Source organism: Schistocerca nitens, chromosome 8 (assembly GCF_023898315.1).
Source record: "Schistocerca nitens isolate TAMUIC-IGC-003100 chromosome 8, iqSchNite1.1, whole genome shotgun sequence".
In the NCBI taxonomy this organism is placed as follows: domain Eukaryota; kingdom Metazoa; phylum Arthropoda; class Insecta; order Orthoptera; family Acrididae; genus Schistocerca; species Schistocerca nitens.
The window spans coordinates 184943140-184961554 of record NC_064621.1 but is presented as its reverse complement, the minus strand read 5'-3'; positions in this window follow the sequence as shown (position 1 = coordinate 184961554).

Genomic DNA, 18415 nt, shown 5'->3' with positions numbered 1-18415 from the left:
TCTCCAGTCAAATACAGTCTACTACTTTTAGAGGTAATTGAAAACAAACAGCTGGTGAAAATTCAAGAAGTCAGAACCAATACAGATAGGGTGGTGGATATTTAAAAAAGTCCAGGGTGGTGCTCCTAGAAAGTTTTGGATCGTAGTCCCTCCCCTGTCAACTCCTCTTTCCATCCCCACTCCTCTTTTCTCCAACCTATTACATGCTAATATGGGAGACTGCTATACTTTACGATAATTTTCAGGCTTTCACCTCCAGGCAGCCCTATAATAGCAATTTAATGAGTTTCCTTATTCTATTTTGAAATGACAGCGTTTATGCGATTGCAGTCTTTCTCGGCGTATTCCACTGATAAATTCGTCTCGTGTTATCAGCCGAGTGGTGCGTCGTCTTGTCGCAACGTTCCAAAAGTTTCGTAGCCATCACTTCGCCAGAAGTAAAATATAGAAGTATAAAGAATTATACTCCCCTAAAAATTTAGAAGTATAAAGAGTTATACTCCCCTAAAACCCAAACTGAAGAATTGATAGTGTCTCGAAAATAGCTTGAATACATTATTCAGTACTTAAATATGTAAAACTTGTAATATATACAAATGCAGCAGAAAACATAGACTCATGTCTGGCAATCACAGAAGCAGTAGAAAATGCTGGTAACTTCATATGGCAACCCATACGACATATTAATTCATGTGATTCTAACATCAGTTAGTCGATTGAATAAGTTTCACAAAAGTATCTAAAAGTGTAAAGGACGCTGATAATTCAATATGATACTGTTCATAGAACATACTGTCACAACATATTGTTTTGAGTAACATAAATCCACCATTTTATGGAGGAGGCAAATATATTTTATGACGAGAAAATATAATCTCTGCCTAATACTCCATTAATTATGCATAGCAGAGGTTACGTACAAAACGAAATCCTACATTAAAACTATCAGAATTATAGTTCTCTAACACCTTTACCCCCATAAACATTTACTAAATAATATGACACTCATAAAAAGGAGACAGTATTTTTCTGACAATGACTCAAAATGCAAGACTGAAGGAGAAAATCTGATTTGCTTACACACAACATGAGCAAAGACGACGACAGTGATGAATCTTGGCCAGAGATGATGACATTTGATAGATAAAAATTTACATTCGTTTATAAAACAAATGCAGGTTGCACTGAAATATAATTACTGTGCTCAAAAATCCAATATTGTATCACAGTATAATTGTATTTTCTTGAGAACAAAATAAAACTTCCAAGCACTGTTGTCTTTCAAATCAGATATTTCAGTATCTACGTGGTCAGTATTACTTACTCAAATACAAGCAACTCACGTATAGGAACAACTGATAAGAATTTAACAGCATTTGCAATTACCAAAGTTTTGTTGCAGTACCACAGTCTGCAAGCTATATTGCCCTTTAGAGTTAATATTTCTACATTTGAATTGTGTGTATTACTTAACGGAACACACGCAACTTACGTACTGACGCTATCAGAAAAAAGTTGTAGGTTAGTCGATGACAGTAATTCTACCTCTGTATCAAGCTTTACATTCAGATACATAATTATAACCTATTGCAAAACACAAAAATCAACACTAGTGCTGGTCTATTTTCCAGCTTAAAATGCACAAAGCAGAAACAAAATAAATTTTATCAACATTCGCTCATAAAAGTCAGTTCATTTGTACATGCGTTGGAATATATTTACCATTTATGATGAGAATGCAGACGCATCTGGTTAATATGACAAAAACTTCTCGCAAAATGGAGCTTCTTTTATGGAAAAATAATACAGGCCTTTCGGCTATTTTTGAGCATGTTAAACAATACAGATCTTTCTGGTCGTTGTGAGCATAGAAAAGATGGTGGCTCTGGATCTAAATCGTGATTGGTTATCTCATTACACTATTTTAATGGAAGGTTATGAACTGGTATGAACTTTGGATAGTAGGAGGACAGCGAAATGGAGTGAAGAGGAGGAGTAGGAGGAGGAGGGATTACAAACCACAACCGACATAGCTTCACCAATCTGGAGATTTTTAAATTTCCTACATGCATAATCTGTAACACTGACTCTCCCTTTTAAATGATCCCTAAAGCACTAGTCTCTCATTGGCTGGAGAGAGAGAGGGAGAGAGAGAGACAGAGAGAGGGGGGAGGGGAGAAGGTGAAGGGGTGAGAGAGGAGAGAAGAGGTTAAGAACAACAACTGAACTAACTCTGCCATTTTCGAGTTTTCATTTTTTTTTAATTTCCTACTAGCACAACTGAATTCCACTATCTGAAATTCAGATTGGGTGGCAAAAGGGGTAACAGGAGTTTGTGCATTCGCCTGTCATTTGGTAACGCAATTGTGAGGATGAGACACTGATAAGAGTGATGACGTCAGTGATATGGGTATGCTGCTTGTGATATCATGGGTAGGATACTAACCTAGGTTATGCGATAAAAGATATTTCAACAAAGTATTCCACAACTGGTCAGATGTACTAATTGATATTCATTAAGGTATATTCCTGAAAAGAGACTCACCTAATTTCTATGAAACGTTAGATGGTGTAGTCTTAAAACAGGATAATGAATCATACCTACAACTTTATATGAACTAGAAGGGCCATGATGCAGTCTCAAACTATGCATCACTAAAGCAAAAGTTACGGTACACACCCACTCTGGTCAAAAACTGTTAATGAAAATAACGCACTGAAACAGGTTAGCAGTTTTAGATTTTTGGATTCTGCTAGTTTTAGATTTTTAGCTTCTGATATAACTTCTACAACGATAATGATGTATGGAATAAAATCCATACATTTCAGGACATGTGTGGACCTGTAAATGAATCATTGAAGAGCAAGTGAAGGAGAAACACGAAAATAAAAGTTTTACAAAACTATGTTTGTGAATGTCCTGTCGTATGGCAGTGAATCATGAGCTGAAACATTGGAAGACAAAAGCAGCATACAATTAACTGAAATGAGATAGCTGAGATTTGTGCTCAAGGATTCATCCGTTTAGCAATGAGAATATGCAAGGAAAATTAGGAATATTTAATTTAAATGATAAAGTTAGAAATTTAGAGAGAAATGGAGGCATATGAGATTACTTTGTGTGGCTGTAATTTATTCCTGGCTGTCGCAGCGTGGCCTGGTTGTTTGCAAAGCTTCTTTTATCGCATTACAGTGCAATATGGGGTAACCTGAACTAAGAAAGGGCTCCTAAGTTTATCTGGACCTGTTGATTTATTAGCTAGTTTCTTATGGAAAGTCCCCAATATTCACTTAACTCCGACACACATGTAAGTAGATTGAAGTTCACAAATAATATTTAAATTTTGCGCTAATCGGACTGAAGGGTGTACACATCCTTGTTCTATTGGCTGCGGGAATAGAAGTCTCCGATTAAATACTATCACGTCAATGGCTCGATGGGTTTTAATGAAAAGATTCCAACCCTATGACTGATATTTAGGTATTAAATCTTTATCTCCTTTTTCTACATGAGAAATTTAGTTAACTCTCACTTTAAATGTCGTCCTGATCTCTGTCTCGTATTTCATATGCGAATATGTGACTAGTCAGCGACATAAGAACGAAAAATTAATATCTATGGGTCATACATGGGTGAACAATTTTCATGAAAAAATAAATCAAAGTCCGTTTCAGGTATATATTTTACAGTTTGGAAATATTCGCATATAGAAGCGAGACACGATACACAAAAAGGACAAGAACGACAAGAAGGAACGACGTCAGGAAACAAGAAGAGACAAGATTTTCTATGTTTCAGCTTATATACTATCACTAAGAACTTACATAAAAGGATACAGTACTCTTTTTTCTTAAACTAACATATTCTTATAAATATTATTATTTATACTTTTGATTATACAAACTCCTCTAGTATTAGCTTTTCTAGTTGCAATAACATAAAAATACTTTTGTGTCTTACTTAAATGTAGTTGTTGTGTTAGGGAAAATTATGAAGTCAGTTATAGGTAACAACCTTAACTTATGTTTGACTATTGATAATGGTTATAACAAATCACCACTAGAAAACACTGCTCTTTATCGCAATAACTCAAGATGTAAAGTAATACCACGATACTACAAATATCAGGGAACACCTTATCAAAGATAAAACTGTCCTTAATTCTTGTTAGCTCACATTTATTACAATAAATGACATACCTGAAATGTTACCACTCTCATTATTACGTCAGATAGGTAATGCACGTAGTAAGTTCGTCGTATTCATGCTTTCCTCTTCATAGTAACATACCGTACTTATTATTTAACACAAAATGACATTAAAAATTTAAGTTATTCACGAGCAGCTAGTTGAGAATATGTATGAACCTCTAATTACATGACGACCCGTCTCGTTGTGCATATGGATTCAAAATCAGGTCATCCAGACTAAGCAAAGATTTCGTGACTGACGGAAACTAACAGTCATTTCTGACTAGGCATACAGAGAGTGATATACCTCGATTTTAGACAGTATCAGTTAGGAAATTTTTAACGGACGCGAATTCCTACCCAGCATCTATTGTCCCTGTTAACGAACTACGAGAGATGTTAAATATTGCTTCTTCACAAGTAACGTACTTGAAATGCCCTGAGGTAAAGCTTTGTGTTAGACAGGGATTCGAACCCAGAGGGTAATCGGATTATTATCGAAGCACAATCAAGTGTGACATATCGGATTTTCTCGGCAGTAGCAAGATGTTTTTTCCTTCCCAGGCCTCCGATCCAGCACCCATCGCTGTTATATCCTAGGGAAAACGAACGTTGAATATGGGTTTTTTACACCAGAAGCGACATGTGAGCATGTTTCAACTAGAACTAATATGAAGAAGACTTCAGTGCCGACTGGTAATCGAACCCCACACAAATCGTCGTTGACTACACACAAAGTCATTAGAAGTTCATACATATTCTCAACAAGCTGCTCGTGCGAACTTAAAATTTTAATGTTATTTTGTGTTAAGTAATAAGTACGGTATGTTACTATGAAGAGGAAAGCATGAATACGACGAACGTACTACGTGCATTACCTATCTGACGTAATAATGAGAGTGGTAACATTTCAGGTTATGTCATTTATTGTAATAAATGTGAGCTTACAAGCCTTAAGGACAGTTTTATCTGTGATAAGGTGTTCCCTGATAATTGTAGTATCGTGGTATTACTTTACATCTTGAGTTATTGCGATACAGAGCAGCGTTTTCTAGTGGTTATTTGTTGGAACCATTTTCAATAGTCAAACGACTGTTCCGTGGAGCGATTAGAGGACCTGCTAGACAGCTGCGTCATGAGGGTTGTATGCGAATCAGGCGAAATGCAATTCAGGTCGTTCGGATACTTTTGAGCTCTAGCCACAGGGTACTGCATTTTTTCGTTTTGTGTACCGTAAGACGTTTCACTTCGGAACTTTTAAAGTAAGTGACCAGTTGAGGCGTAGCGCCGTATACCGATCCTGCCTTGGAGGCGGTTAAGTGGGAGTTGTGTCTCAGAGCTGGATAGTGACAGACGGTGACGCGAGACTGGATGCGCCGGTAGTTTATGTACCACCTGATAGAGTACAGCATTGGATAGGGGGACTGTGATTTTAGTTTCGATTGTGCCAACTAGAGTGCACTAAGTAAAAAATGTTCTTCATAAACTGTTCTAGTATTTTCATAAAGTGTTATTATGTCTTTTTGTGTAGGTAAAATGTTATAAATGTGTTTTAGCAGTATGAATGATGCGTGAGTGTGATTTAAGGTTAATATGAAGATAATTGTTTAACGAGTAATGTAGTAGGATTTAGTGTGGGAACATTTCGAAGAAGTATGGATATGGACAAAGGGGATATTTGTAGAATAGATTTGTAAAGTAAGTTTATGGTAAAGGGAAAGTTAATTCGGGTATAAATAACAATAGTAAATAACTTTATGCATAAACAAAACTTCAGTATATTAGATAATTACGTCGGTAAAAAGTGCAGTCGTGAGGTTTACTATTTTGCGATTGGTTATGGATGAAAAGCGCGGACTGACGCGGGAGAATGTTGTTTTGCTATTGGCTGTTAAGTAAACTGACCAATGGTACAGCAATATTCATCTCGCGCCTTTCTCTGCTGGTAGAGAAGACTTAGAGTGTTCTAGAGAAGTGTGGAAGCGTATCCCTGTTGCAATTTCTTTACTCATTACTAAACTTACTACTGCATTACCCATATTAGATTTTGTGTGTATAACCCAGTATTCACCTGACCTTGGGGATCTGAATGGGGGACTGTTTTACTTCGGAAATATTTTACCCAAGAGGACGTTATCATCATTTAATCACAGAGAACAGCTGCATATCCTCGGGAAAAATTACAGCTGTAGCTTCCCATTGCTTTCAGCCGTTCGCAATACCACCACGGCAAGGCCGTTTTGGTTGATGTTACGAGCCGAAATTACTCTATCATCCAGACTGTTGTCCTTGCGATTATTAAAAATGATGCTGCCCCTCTTCAAGAACCACACATTTGTCTCGCCACTCAACAGATACCCCTCCATTGTGGTTGCACCTACGGTACAACTATCTGTATAGCTGAGACACACAAGCCTCCCTACTGAAAGGAATCTACTGGGGTACACTTACATGTGCTACCAGAGTACTGTAACTTTCCTAATGTAACCTAAAATGAAACTATTGTATTGTAAACGATGTATGTCTCAGATGGTCTCACTGACTTTGCACGACCATAGAGCCAAATATAGTGCTTCTGGTCTGAGATTGTAGTGCTGGAGTAAGAGAGCTCTTGGCGCATAGCAGTGTGTATCAATCTGCGAGCAAAAGAAGATGGGATAGGAAGTTTCTGTGCCGTGCTATGTAAAGTCACAAAGTGTTAGATTATAATGTAGGAATTCTCTCAGCAAATATTTTGCGTTAGACCACACGAAAATAGGGGATTAGAAATGATAAGTGATTTTATAACGGAATGTAAAGTGAAATGATAAAACGTAAATTTAATTGTGTCAAGAAACGATTACTGGATTTATATTACAAAAAAGCTCTATGAGCACATTTATTATTGGAAATGAAAATCTGAATGCTGAAGTCTTCTCGTAGTTGAAGTAAAGAAGTTATTTTTTTATTACTTCCCTTTTGCCAGCATGTTTGTGTAAATGAGTTGGCTGATAATTGGTAACAGTGAGTTCGAGTGTCGAGTAACCCCAGAATGTATTTAAACAGATTTGATGTATAGTCTAGTTAGATATTTCCCTTTTGTAATGTTACTAAGATATGTTAACACAACTTTACGTAACTTTATGATTTGTCTTTATGCTTTTTAGCGAAGTCAGAAAATACTTATTGTACAAATCTCATTGTTTGTGACTATGTCAGCAAAGAAAGGTTTTCATTTAGTAAAATGTATGTAATTTTTTGAGTGATGTAATTTCATTTGTCAATGATTTAATAAGCCAAAATTAACTTCGAATACAACTTCAGTATTGAAAAGGACAGTTTTCGTAGTTCACCCAAATCACAACCATCTCTCTGTCTAATTCATATGTTTATTAACAACACTGAATTCTCCTTAGATGTTTTTATTTATCAGACAACACAATATGTAAATTTCAAAAGTACTATGGCTTGAATTACACACCACTGTAGCAAGTAGATTATATCCTTCTTCATGAAAGAGCAGGATATATGTATCTGACTATTTGTACATAAAAAATTTCAGGAAGCCAACGTCGAAAAGACTTCTGCATCGACATTTATGTTTCCAGTAACACATGTACTCGTAAAACTTCTTTGTAATATCAATCCAGTAGTCCTTTCTTGTCATAATTACATTTACATTTCACCATTCCAATATACACTCCATTATAAAATCACTCATCATTTTTAATTACCTACTTTATGTACAGTGTAACACAAAAAAATTTGTATGAACCATTACAGAGGTTCCACCGACTTAAACAGTCCCCTGCTCTCATGCTGGGTCCATGGATTGATGACGTTGTCTCCATGCACATACACTTCCATCGACTCGATACAATTTGAAAAGCGACTCGTCCGACCAGGCAGCAAGTTTCCAGTCAACAGTAGAATGTCGGTTTTGACGGACCAAGGCGAGGCGTAAAGCTTTGTGTCGCGCATTCATCAAGGGTACACGAGTGGGCCGTCGGTTCCGAAAGCTCATATCGATGATGTTTCATTCAATGGTTCGCACGCTGATGCTTATTGATGGCCGAGCACTGAAATCTACAGCAGTTTGTGGAGGGGTTGTACTTCAGTCACGTTGAACGATTCTCTTCAGTCGTTGTTGGTCCCGTTCTTGCAGGATCTTTCTCCGGCGACGTCGGAAATTTGATCGGATTCCTGATATTCACGATACAATCGTGAAATGGTCGTACGGGAAAACCCCACTGCATCGCTGCCTTGTAGATGCACTGATCATGCGCCGACTATAGCACCACCTTAGGACTCACTTAAATCTTGATATTATGCCACTGTAGCAGCAGCAAGCGATCTAGCAACTGCGCCAGACACTTGTCTTATATAGTCGTTGCCGACCACAGCCCCGTATTCTGCCTGTTTACATATCTCAGAATTTTAATACGCATGCCTGTACCAGCTTATTTGGCTCTTCAGTGTATATATCTAGTTTAATATCAAAAATTTCACAAAGCAAAGAACTGGCAGAGCTGTCACCAACTGTAAAGTTCTTTCTATGTTATTGAAATATTTAAATGAATGCTTTAACTGGGAATGCATAGAGAGCTGGAGTTATCGTGCAGCGTATTGTAACACCAATTTGTGTTCTTACTCTGTGTTGTTTTAAGCAAAACTTTATACGAACTAACTAGGCAATGCTACTATTAATACCAATAAAGAAATACAGTCACTGCAAAATACATTCAGCGTCTTAGATACCGAATCCTGTGACCCTGTTCAAAACTGATAACTGAGCACATAACAAAGAAATAAAATCGTCTTACTTCTACGGCAGCAACGGGGGTCGCGTTACATTCTGCTTTCTCATGAGGAAGAATATCATATATTAGTCACAGGCTCAGCGGGGTGCAATGCTGGCCATAACACTTTGAAATACACATGGAATTCTTTTGGCAAACAAATGAAAACATTTAGGAAAAATTCAATGTCTTTAAAAAACTTATGAACATAGGACCTGAACATGGTTTTGCTACTCATTTAGGTGAATTACTACCACTGACTTTTTCAATACTGAAGTAGTATTCGAAGATATGTTTGGCTTTTCAAATCATCTGACAAATGAAATTACGTTATTCAGAAGAATTACATCTTTTATACTAAATGAAAACCTTTCTTTGCTGTCGTAGTCACAGACAATGGGATTTGTACAGCAAGAATTAACTAACATGACTAAAAAGCATAAAGAAAAATTTTCAAATTACGTATACCTGTGTTAACATATCTTGGAAACATTGCCAAAGGTAAAATATCTAATTAGTCTATAGATCAAATTTATTTATGAACATTCTGGGGTTACTCAACATAGAACTCACTGTTACCAATTATCAGCCAACTCATTTACACCAAGATGCTGGCAAAAGGAAAGTAATAAAAAGTAACTTCTTTACCTTAACTGTAAAGAAGACTTCTGCTTCCACATTTAAATTTCCAACAACACATGTACAACTTTATAATATCAGTTCAATAATCCATTCTTGTCACAGTTAAATTTACATTCATCATTTCACTTTACATTCCATTATAAAGTCACTCATCATTATTTACAGGATATCTATTTTTCGTGCGTTGTAGCACAAAATATTTGTATGAGAAAATTCCTACATTATAATCTGACACTTTGAGTCTTCACTGAGCACATCACAGAAATTGCCTGTTGCATCATGTTTTGCTCACATAATGATACACACTCATTGCTATGCACCAAAAGCCTCTTGATGTAACACTACAATCTCAGGCCAGAAGCAGTATCTTTGCTCTGTAGTCGCGCAAAGTCAGCGATCCGCCTTATAGAACCCATCCGAGACATATGTCGTTTACAATATAATAGTTTCACTTTAGTTTGCATTAGTATCATTACAATATCCTGGCACCACATATAAGTGAACCCCAGTAGACTCCTTTCACCGCCAATGGCAAGATCCATGATTCATGGAGGGAGGGCTAGCGTAGATATAGGCTGCAAATGGTGAAATCCATTCAGAAAAAGGACTTTGACAAAGGGCAGATTATTATTATTCAGAGCCTGTACACGAGTATCACAGAAACCGTGAAGCTGGACGAATGCCTAACTTTAGCGTCTACGGAAATAGATAGAAGGCGCTACACAGTTGTAAGTCTAAGACTCTTCAAAGAAAGGGGGTTAGAACGCTTGTCTGCTCTGTAAAGTAAAATCGATGGCGATCTGTGGCATCTATGCCGAAACAGCGCAACGCTGGTGCACGCACAAGTGTTTCGTAGCTCACCGTTCTTCGTACATTGTCGAACATGGGGATCTGCAGCAGACCACCCCAACGTGTCCGCATTTTGACCAAAGGACTTCGTCAATTACGATTGCAATGAACTCGGGACCATCGGGGTTTGACCATCGATCAAGAAAAAGGTGTCGGCTCTTTGGATGAATCACCTTCGTGCTACAGTGGCTCGATGGTTATCTCCGCAAACGTCGTCGTCAAGGTGAATGGTGACTCAAAACGCGTAACGTGCCACGGAGTCAAGGCGGTGGGAGCAGTTCTATGCCACGGGAGACATTCTCCTTCGCAAGCACGAGACCTGTGGTAGTAATCGAAGACACCCTGAAAGCGTGAAACACCTTCATTATTTCATACTTCATGTCTGATCTGACATCGGTGTCATCTTTCAGCAGGATAATTGTCCATAGTGACCTCACGTTGCTGTCTCGGCGACAAAATTCGCCTGGTGTAAATCCTATGGAACCCACTTCGATCGCTATCTGGCGCCATCACCGCGTAAGCAAATCAGCGGTCTGTTATTTACTCGAATTACCTGACCTGCGATTAGACATGTAATGCCACAAACTTCAAGAAAACTACCATCAAACTGGGTGGTCCCAAATACGCAGAATCAGTGATGTATTTCGTTCCAAAGACGGACAGACAAGCTGTTAAGAAGGTGGTCGTAACGTTTTGGCTCCGCAGTTTATACTGACATTTGGTACCTCAATATGTAGCCACTTCAGTGTGTTAGTTGTTTTTCCTTTTTCTGCACGGCTACAAATACACGCATGTAGTTCAGACTACTCATTTTGCAGTCATGCATCCATACTTCAATACGTGACCTGGTGCTGACAAACGGACGGTATGAACGTGCCCCCATCGATTTGGTTCACATTGACAGGATGTGTAAGGCACGACCAGTGCTTCAACACATGTAAATAGAAAGACGCAACTTTCAACCGTATCCTAAGAACCAAATCAGAAAAAAGAGCAAGAGCTTTCAGTCGAATCTCGTTTGCAGGTACTTCCATTTTTTCATTCTCTCCGCAAACTAATGGATTGTTTTCACAATTTTTATCCTACATAAATAAGGAAAATGTTTTCTGGTAAGAATAATGGAAATAACAAGACGACACACAGGAATTTTCGATTAAATCAGCACAGTCATTTTACTGACGTTAATTGACTTAAATTTCTGACGAGTGTGTTGCATACAGAACATCGCACGTATATGGATGGTACTGCTCGTAGAAACATGGAAAACATTAGCTACTGCGGCATACGCACATGTAATAAGTCACATATTTTTGCATGTCCAGGGCTCTTTTCAGGAGTCTATTGCAAAACAAACATGTTTTACATTCATAAATAGTTCTCACTCGTCAGTCACTTTCGTGGCGTATCACAGATGTCTGTTGTTAGAATACGTGGAAATGAAAACAAACGGAAGTACCGTACGTGAGATTCGTTCCACATACCTCGCGCTTACGAAACTCAGGGTTTAGCAGCTCGTTTGCGGGCTCCTTGGATACTAGCGACCATACGAAAGATGGAAGGACGCCTAAGATTTTCATACTCAGTATTCCCGAAAATGGTTGAGAACTGCGTCTTCCTGTTCATACACGGTGGTCCATTGATAGTGACCGGGCCAAATATCTCACGAAATTAGCATCTAACGGAAAAACTACAAAGAACGAAACTCGTCTAGCTTGAAGGGGGAAACCAGATGGCGCTATTGTTGGCCCACTAGATGGCGCTGCCATAGGTCACACGGATATCGTTTTTTCGAATAGGAACCCTCAATTTATATTACATATTCGTGTAGCACGTAAAGAAATATTAATATTTTAGTTGGACCACCTTTTTCGCTTTGTGATAGATGGTGCTTTAATAGTATAAGTACGTATTATCACGTAACATTCCGCCAGTGCGAACGGTATTTGCTTCGTGATGCGTTACCCGTGTTAAAACGGACAGTTTACCAATTGCGGAAAAGGTCGATTTCATGTTGATGTATGGCTGTTGTGACCAAAATGCCCAACGGGCGTGTGCTATGTATGCTGCTCGGTATCCTGGACGACATCATCCAAGTGTCCAGGCCGTTCGCCGGATACTTACGTTATTTAAGGAAACAGGAAGTGTTTAGAGACATCTGCAACGTCAAGCACCATCCGCAACAAATGATGATGCCCAAGTAGGTGTTTTAGCTGCTGTCGCATCTAATACGCACATCAGTAGCAGACAAATTGCCCGAGAATCGGGAATCTCGAAAACGTCGGTGTTGAGAATGCTACATCAACATCGACTGCACGCGTACCATATTTCTATGCACCAGGAATTGCATGGCGACGACTTTGAACGTCGTGTACTGTCCTGCCACTGGGCACAAGAGAAATTACGGGACGATGACAGATTTTTTGCACGCGTTCTATTTAGCGACGAAGCATCATTCACCAACAGCGGTGTCGTAAACCGGCACAATATGCACTATTGGACAACGAAAAATCAACGATGGCTGCGACAAGTGGAACATCAGTGACCTTGGCGGGTTAATGTATGGTGCAGCATTATGGGAGGAAGGTTAACTGACCCCCATATTATCGATGGCAATCTAAATGGTGCAATGTATGCTGATTTCCTACGTAATGTTCTACCGCTGTTAGTACAAGATGTTTCACTGCATGACAGAATGGCGATGGACTTCCAACATGATGGATGTCCGGCACATAGCTCGCATGTAGTTGAAGCGGTATTGAATAGCATATTTCGTGACGGGTGGATTGGTCGTCGAAGAGCCATACTATGGCTCGCACGTTCAAGGATCTGACGTCCCCGGATTTCTTTCTGTGGGGGAGTTGAAACAGATTTGCCACCAACAACGCCTGACAAGATGCGCGAGCGCATTGTCAATGCGTGTGCGAACATTACAGAAGGCGAACTACTCGCTGTTGAGAGGAATGTCGTTACACGTATTGCCAAATGCATTGAGGTTGACGGGCGTCATTGTGAGCATTTATTGCATTAATGTGGTATTTACAGGTAATCACGCTGTAACAGCATGCGTTCTCAGAAATGATAAGTTCACAAAGGTACATGTATCACATTGGAACAACCGAAATAAAATTAAACGTACCTACGTTCTGTATTTTAATTTTAAAAACCCACCTGTTACCATCTGTTCGTCTAAAATTGTGAGCCATATGTTTGTGACTATTACAGCGCCATCTATCACAAAGCGAAACAAGTGGTCCAACTAAAACATTCATTTTTCTCTACGTACTACACGAATATGTAATACAAGTGGAGGTTCCTATTTAAAAAAACGCAGTTGATATCCGTTTGACCTATGGCAGCGCAATCTAGTGGCCCAACCATAGCGCCATCTGGTTTACCCCTTCAAACTAGACAAGTTACGTTCTTTGTAGTTTTTCGTTTGACACTTATTTCGTGAGATATTTGGTCCGGTCACGATCAATGGACCACCCTGTATATGTTGTAGCCCAAACATTATCATTGTGAATCAAATCGATCAGAGGAATTTCGTACAGTACCGTTGTCAGTTGAAAATAAACATCAATATCATGCTTGTGCCACGTTTACTTGAAGGTAATAACCAACCTAAAAACATAATAGTCGCAACAGTCATAATTCCTTTTCTGCAAATGAAGTACATTCTGATGTCATGTTGTTCAGTGTACTGTCCTCAGACATCAACAGAAAAAACTGCACATATACCTCTAACACCCTGTATAGAAGTCTGAATATTATGCTGAGGCTGCTTTCATTATTAGGAAAAGCTCAGAAATTCCCTCAAATTTCGAGTACGGCTATACTTTTCCGAGTTTCAGCTGCAAAATGTTCGTTGCTGCTTCAAGTCCAAAAAATAACAGGAACATTTACTTAGGTCAAAGAGAAAAAGGATAAAAAAAGATATTTCAGTTCATAAGGCTACTTCCCCGTGATAGAAGACATGGTCAGAGAAGGGGTTAGTAAATGGACATGTCGAGGGGGAAGGAGGAGATGGACAGAGGGGTGGGATTAGATGCAGTGGCGGATTTACATGTAGAACAAAGGGGCACGGGCCTAGGGGCGCCATCTTAAGGGGTGCGTCTGTGTTACTCTGTATTCATTTTAACCTTTTACTTTTTAAAGTAACTGATCTTACAAACCACAACATTTTTAACATTGTTAATCAACTTGCTAGTTTAGATAAGCCTTAAGAACGAAATTCGACAAAACAAGTTTGGATATATACATTGCTTACTTGGTGACTTAATGGATATTTAACATTGCGTTTCTGTTTGGTATCATCTTGATGATTGCTTGATAGGTTCCCGGGACTTACGCCGGATAATATTGTAGAAGCCGCACAATATTTCAGCGAGACAACTGCCCGCCATCTTCAGGTGCTACTGTCGCGTCGCTGAGAAGCGCGCCAATTTATATGCTGGCTTTCTAGAACAGCGCAGGCGCCAGCGGGGCATAACGTCATCGAAGACCAATCGTAGACAGCGTCGAATACCAGAGTCCTCTGCTGGAGAAACGGGTCGCGGTCTGCGGAAGCGCGCCGCGGCGCGGGAAAATGCGGCCGGGAGCGACGGAACCCGTTCGCGCGCGCGAGGTGTTGGCGCGCGATTTAAGCATCTGCGCTAAGGCTTCCCATCTGCGTTGACTCGGTGCGGTTGCTAATCTGTGGCTGACGATTCCTTAGTGCCGCCAAGGCTGGTTCCCAGGCTTTGCTCAGGTGAAACCCCGTGTCTCTGTTTATTAGGTCACTGCTTATACGTATTTCGACCGCCTCTTTGATGATGGAGTCCCAGTATGTGGAAGCATGCGAGAGGATCTTGGTTTCTTCATAATTCATGCCGTGTCCCGTGTCAAGGCAATGTTCAGCAACCGCAGATTTCTCTGGCTGACCCAACCTCGTGTGACGATTATGTTCGTCGCATCTGTCTTTGACCGTACGACACGTCTGGCCAATATAAGATTTCCCACACTGGCACGGGATTTTGTATATTCCTGGTCTCCTCAGGCCGAGTTTGTCTTTAACAGAGCCCAGCATCGATTTCACTTTTGCTGGAGGCCGGAAAACACATTTAATCCGGTGTTTCTTGAAAATTCTGCCCACCTTAAAAGACACGCCACCGACATACGGTAGAAAAACCAACCCCTTGGTGTTATCTGCTTCTTCAGGTTGTTCTTGAAGTTTGGAGCGTGCTGGTCGAAACGCGTTCCGGATCAGCTTCTCGGAGTACCCGTTCTGGGCAAATACAGAGCGGAGATGGTTGAGCTCTGCCGATAAGCTGTCCTGATCTGAGACGGCTCTAGCCCTATGCACTAGCGTCCGTAATACACCGCTGCGCTGTGGGGGATGATGACAGCTTGTAAATACAAGTCTGTGTGCGTAGGCTTCCGGAACGCACTGTGACCCAAGGAGCAGATCCGGAACGCGTTTCGACCAGCACGCTCCAAACCTCAAGAACAACCTGAAGAAGCAGATAACACCACGGGGTTGGTTTTTCTACCGTATGTCGGTGGCGTGTCTTTTAAGGTGGGCAGAATTTTCAAGAAACACCGGATTAAATGTGTTTTCCGGCCTCCAGCAAAAGTGAAATCGGTGCTGGGCTCTGTTAAAGACAACCTCGGCCTGAGGAGACCAGGAATATACAAAATCCCGTGCCAGCGTGGGAAATCTTATATTGGCCAGACGTGTCGTACGGTCAAAGACAGATGCGACGAACATAAACGTCACACGAGGTTGGGTCAGCCAGAGAAATCTGCGGTTGCTGAACATTGCCTTGACACGGGACACGGCATGAATTATGAAGAAACCAAGATCCTCTCGCATGCTTCCACATACTGGGACTCCATCATCAAAGAGGCGGTCGAAATACGTATAAGCAGTGACCTAATAAACAGAGACACGGGGTTTCACCTGAGCAAAGCCTGGGAACCAGCCTTGGCGGCACTAAGGAATCGTCAGCCACAGATTAGCAACCGCACCGAGTCAACGCAGATGGGAAGCCTTAGCGCAGATGCTTAAATCGCGCGCCAACACCTCGCGCGCGCGAACGGGTTCCGTCGCTCCCGGCCGCATTTTCCCGCGCCGCGGCGCGCTTCCGCAGACCGCGACCCGTTTCTCCAGCAGAGGACTCTGGTATTCGACGCTGTCTACGATTGGTCTTCGATGACGTTATGCCCCGCTGGCGCCTGCGCTGTTCTAGAAAGCCAGCATATAAATTGGCGCGCTTCTCAGCGACGCGACATCTAGAGGGTTGGATCCCCTCCTTCGAAAGCGTCAGATTGCAAAGCCTGGGCTACTCTCAGGGTGGAATCTCCGTCTTCGAAGATTGTGTGTGTTTGTCTGTGTGCCCGCCGCTTGTTGCTGTTGCTGTTGCTGTCGCTGTTCGTTCGTTCGTTCGTTCGTTCGTTCGTCCGTCCGTCCGTCCGCCTGCCTGCCTGCCTGCTCGCTGTCCATCGCCGTCGTCGTAACCGCTGCCGCCGCCGCCGCCGCCACCGCCGCCTGCTGTTCGCCGCCGACCATCGCCGACGCCGACGCTGACGCCGCCGCTGCCTGCTGCACGTCCGTCTGTCCGTCGCCGTTCGTCTGCAATGAGTACTCCCACCTCCACCGTCATCTACACCTCCCCCTCCCCTTCTCCCACAGTCACTTCCTGGAGTGCCGCCCCTGGCCTCCCTCCTTCCGCCTCCCCTTCCCTTCCCCCGCTCACACATCCCCCTATATCCTCCCCTGCTGTATACCCACACCTCTACACCCTTCCTCCAGCTTCCACGCCCTCAACAGCTCCCACTCCTACCCCCGCCCTTACGTACGCCTCTGTTGCAACCTCTGCTGCCGCCCCTCAGGTCGTTGGCTTCCCCTCTCTCACCGACCCTGTCGCTTCGTCTTCTGCATCTCCCGCACGCATCACGTCGCGCCGAGCCACCATCGCCACCACTGAACCAGCTGCTTCTCCCGGTGCCTCCGCTACGCCACAGGGATCTGCCACCCGCCACCTCCCTCTCCTCCCCGTCCCTCTCCCCTCCGCCCAGCCTCCAGTCTCCAAAAAACCCCAAAAGCGCGTCCTTACCGACTCTGCTCCCGAGACTTCCCACAAAAAATCAACACCACCTCCCCCTCCCCCTCCTCATGCACACCATGGACACCACCCCTCCTATTGCCACCCATACCTTGGCCCCCACCCTCCACACCTTCGTCCTGTCAACTCCCGATCCTAAGTTCCTCGACGCTCGTACCCTCACCAAGGAAATACGAAAGTACTTACCTGGTGCTCCCATTTCCCAACTCATTCCCCGCAGGGACTCAGTCCTTATCAAGTCCCCGTCCCCATCCTTTCACACAGACCTCCTGCGAAAACTCCCACGAGTTATGTTTGGCCCCCACGCCTCTCTGACACCCTTCCTTTCCGCTTCCACTCCTCGTCAGCCCCAGCCTCCCCGTCGCCCCCCCACCTACACCGCCGTGATCACCAAGCTCAGCCCGGTGATCACAGAGGATGAAGTGTTGGTAGAACTGAACTCCCACCCGGACTTGGAAATCCGCTCTGCCCGCCGTATCCACAATGCCTCTGGTCCCACCTACCTCATGCGGGTATTCTCTGAATCCGCCCCATCCATAGACCATCTCCTCACCCAGGGTGCCCTGATATACCACCGTCGCCACCCTGTTGAATCCTCCAAATCCCCTCCCCAATCCTACCGTTGCCAGCGGTGCCTGATGTACAATGACCACCTGACTCCCAACTGCAAAAACCCCCCCACCTGTCCCCATTGCAAGGCCTCCCACTTTCTTAAAAACTGCCCCAACCTCGCTGCTCCTCCTTCCTGTAATACCTGCAATGGCCCCCATCCCACATACTCCCACAAATGTAAAGCTAAACCCCCTCCAGCCACCCCTGAACTTACGGTCCCAGTTCGTCCCGTCGATCCCC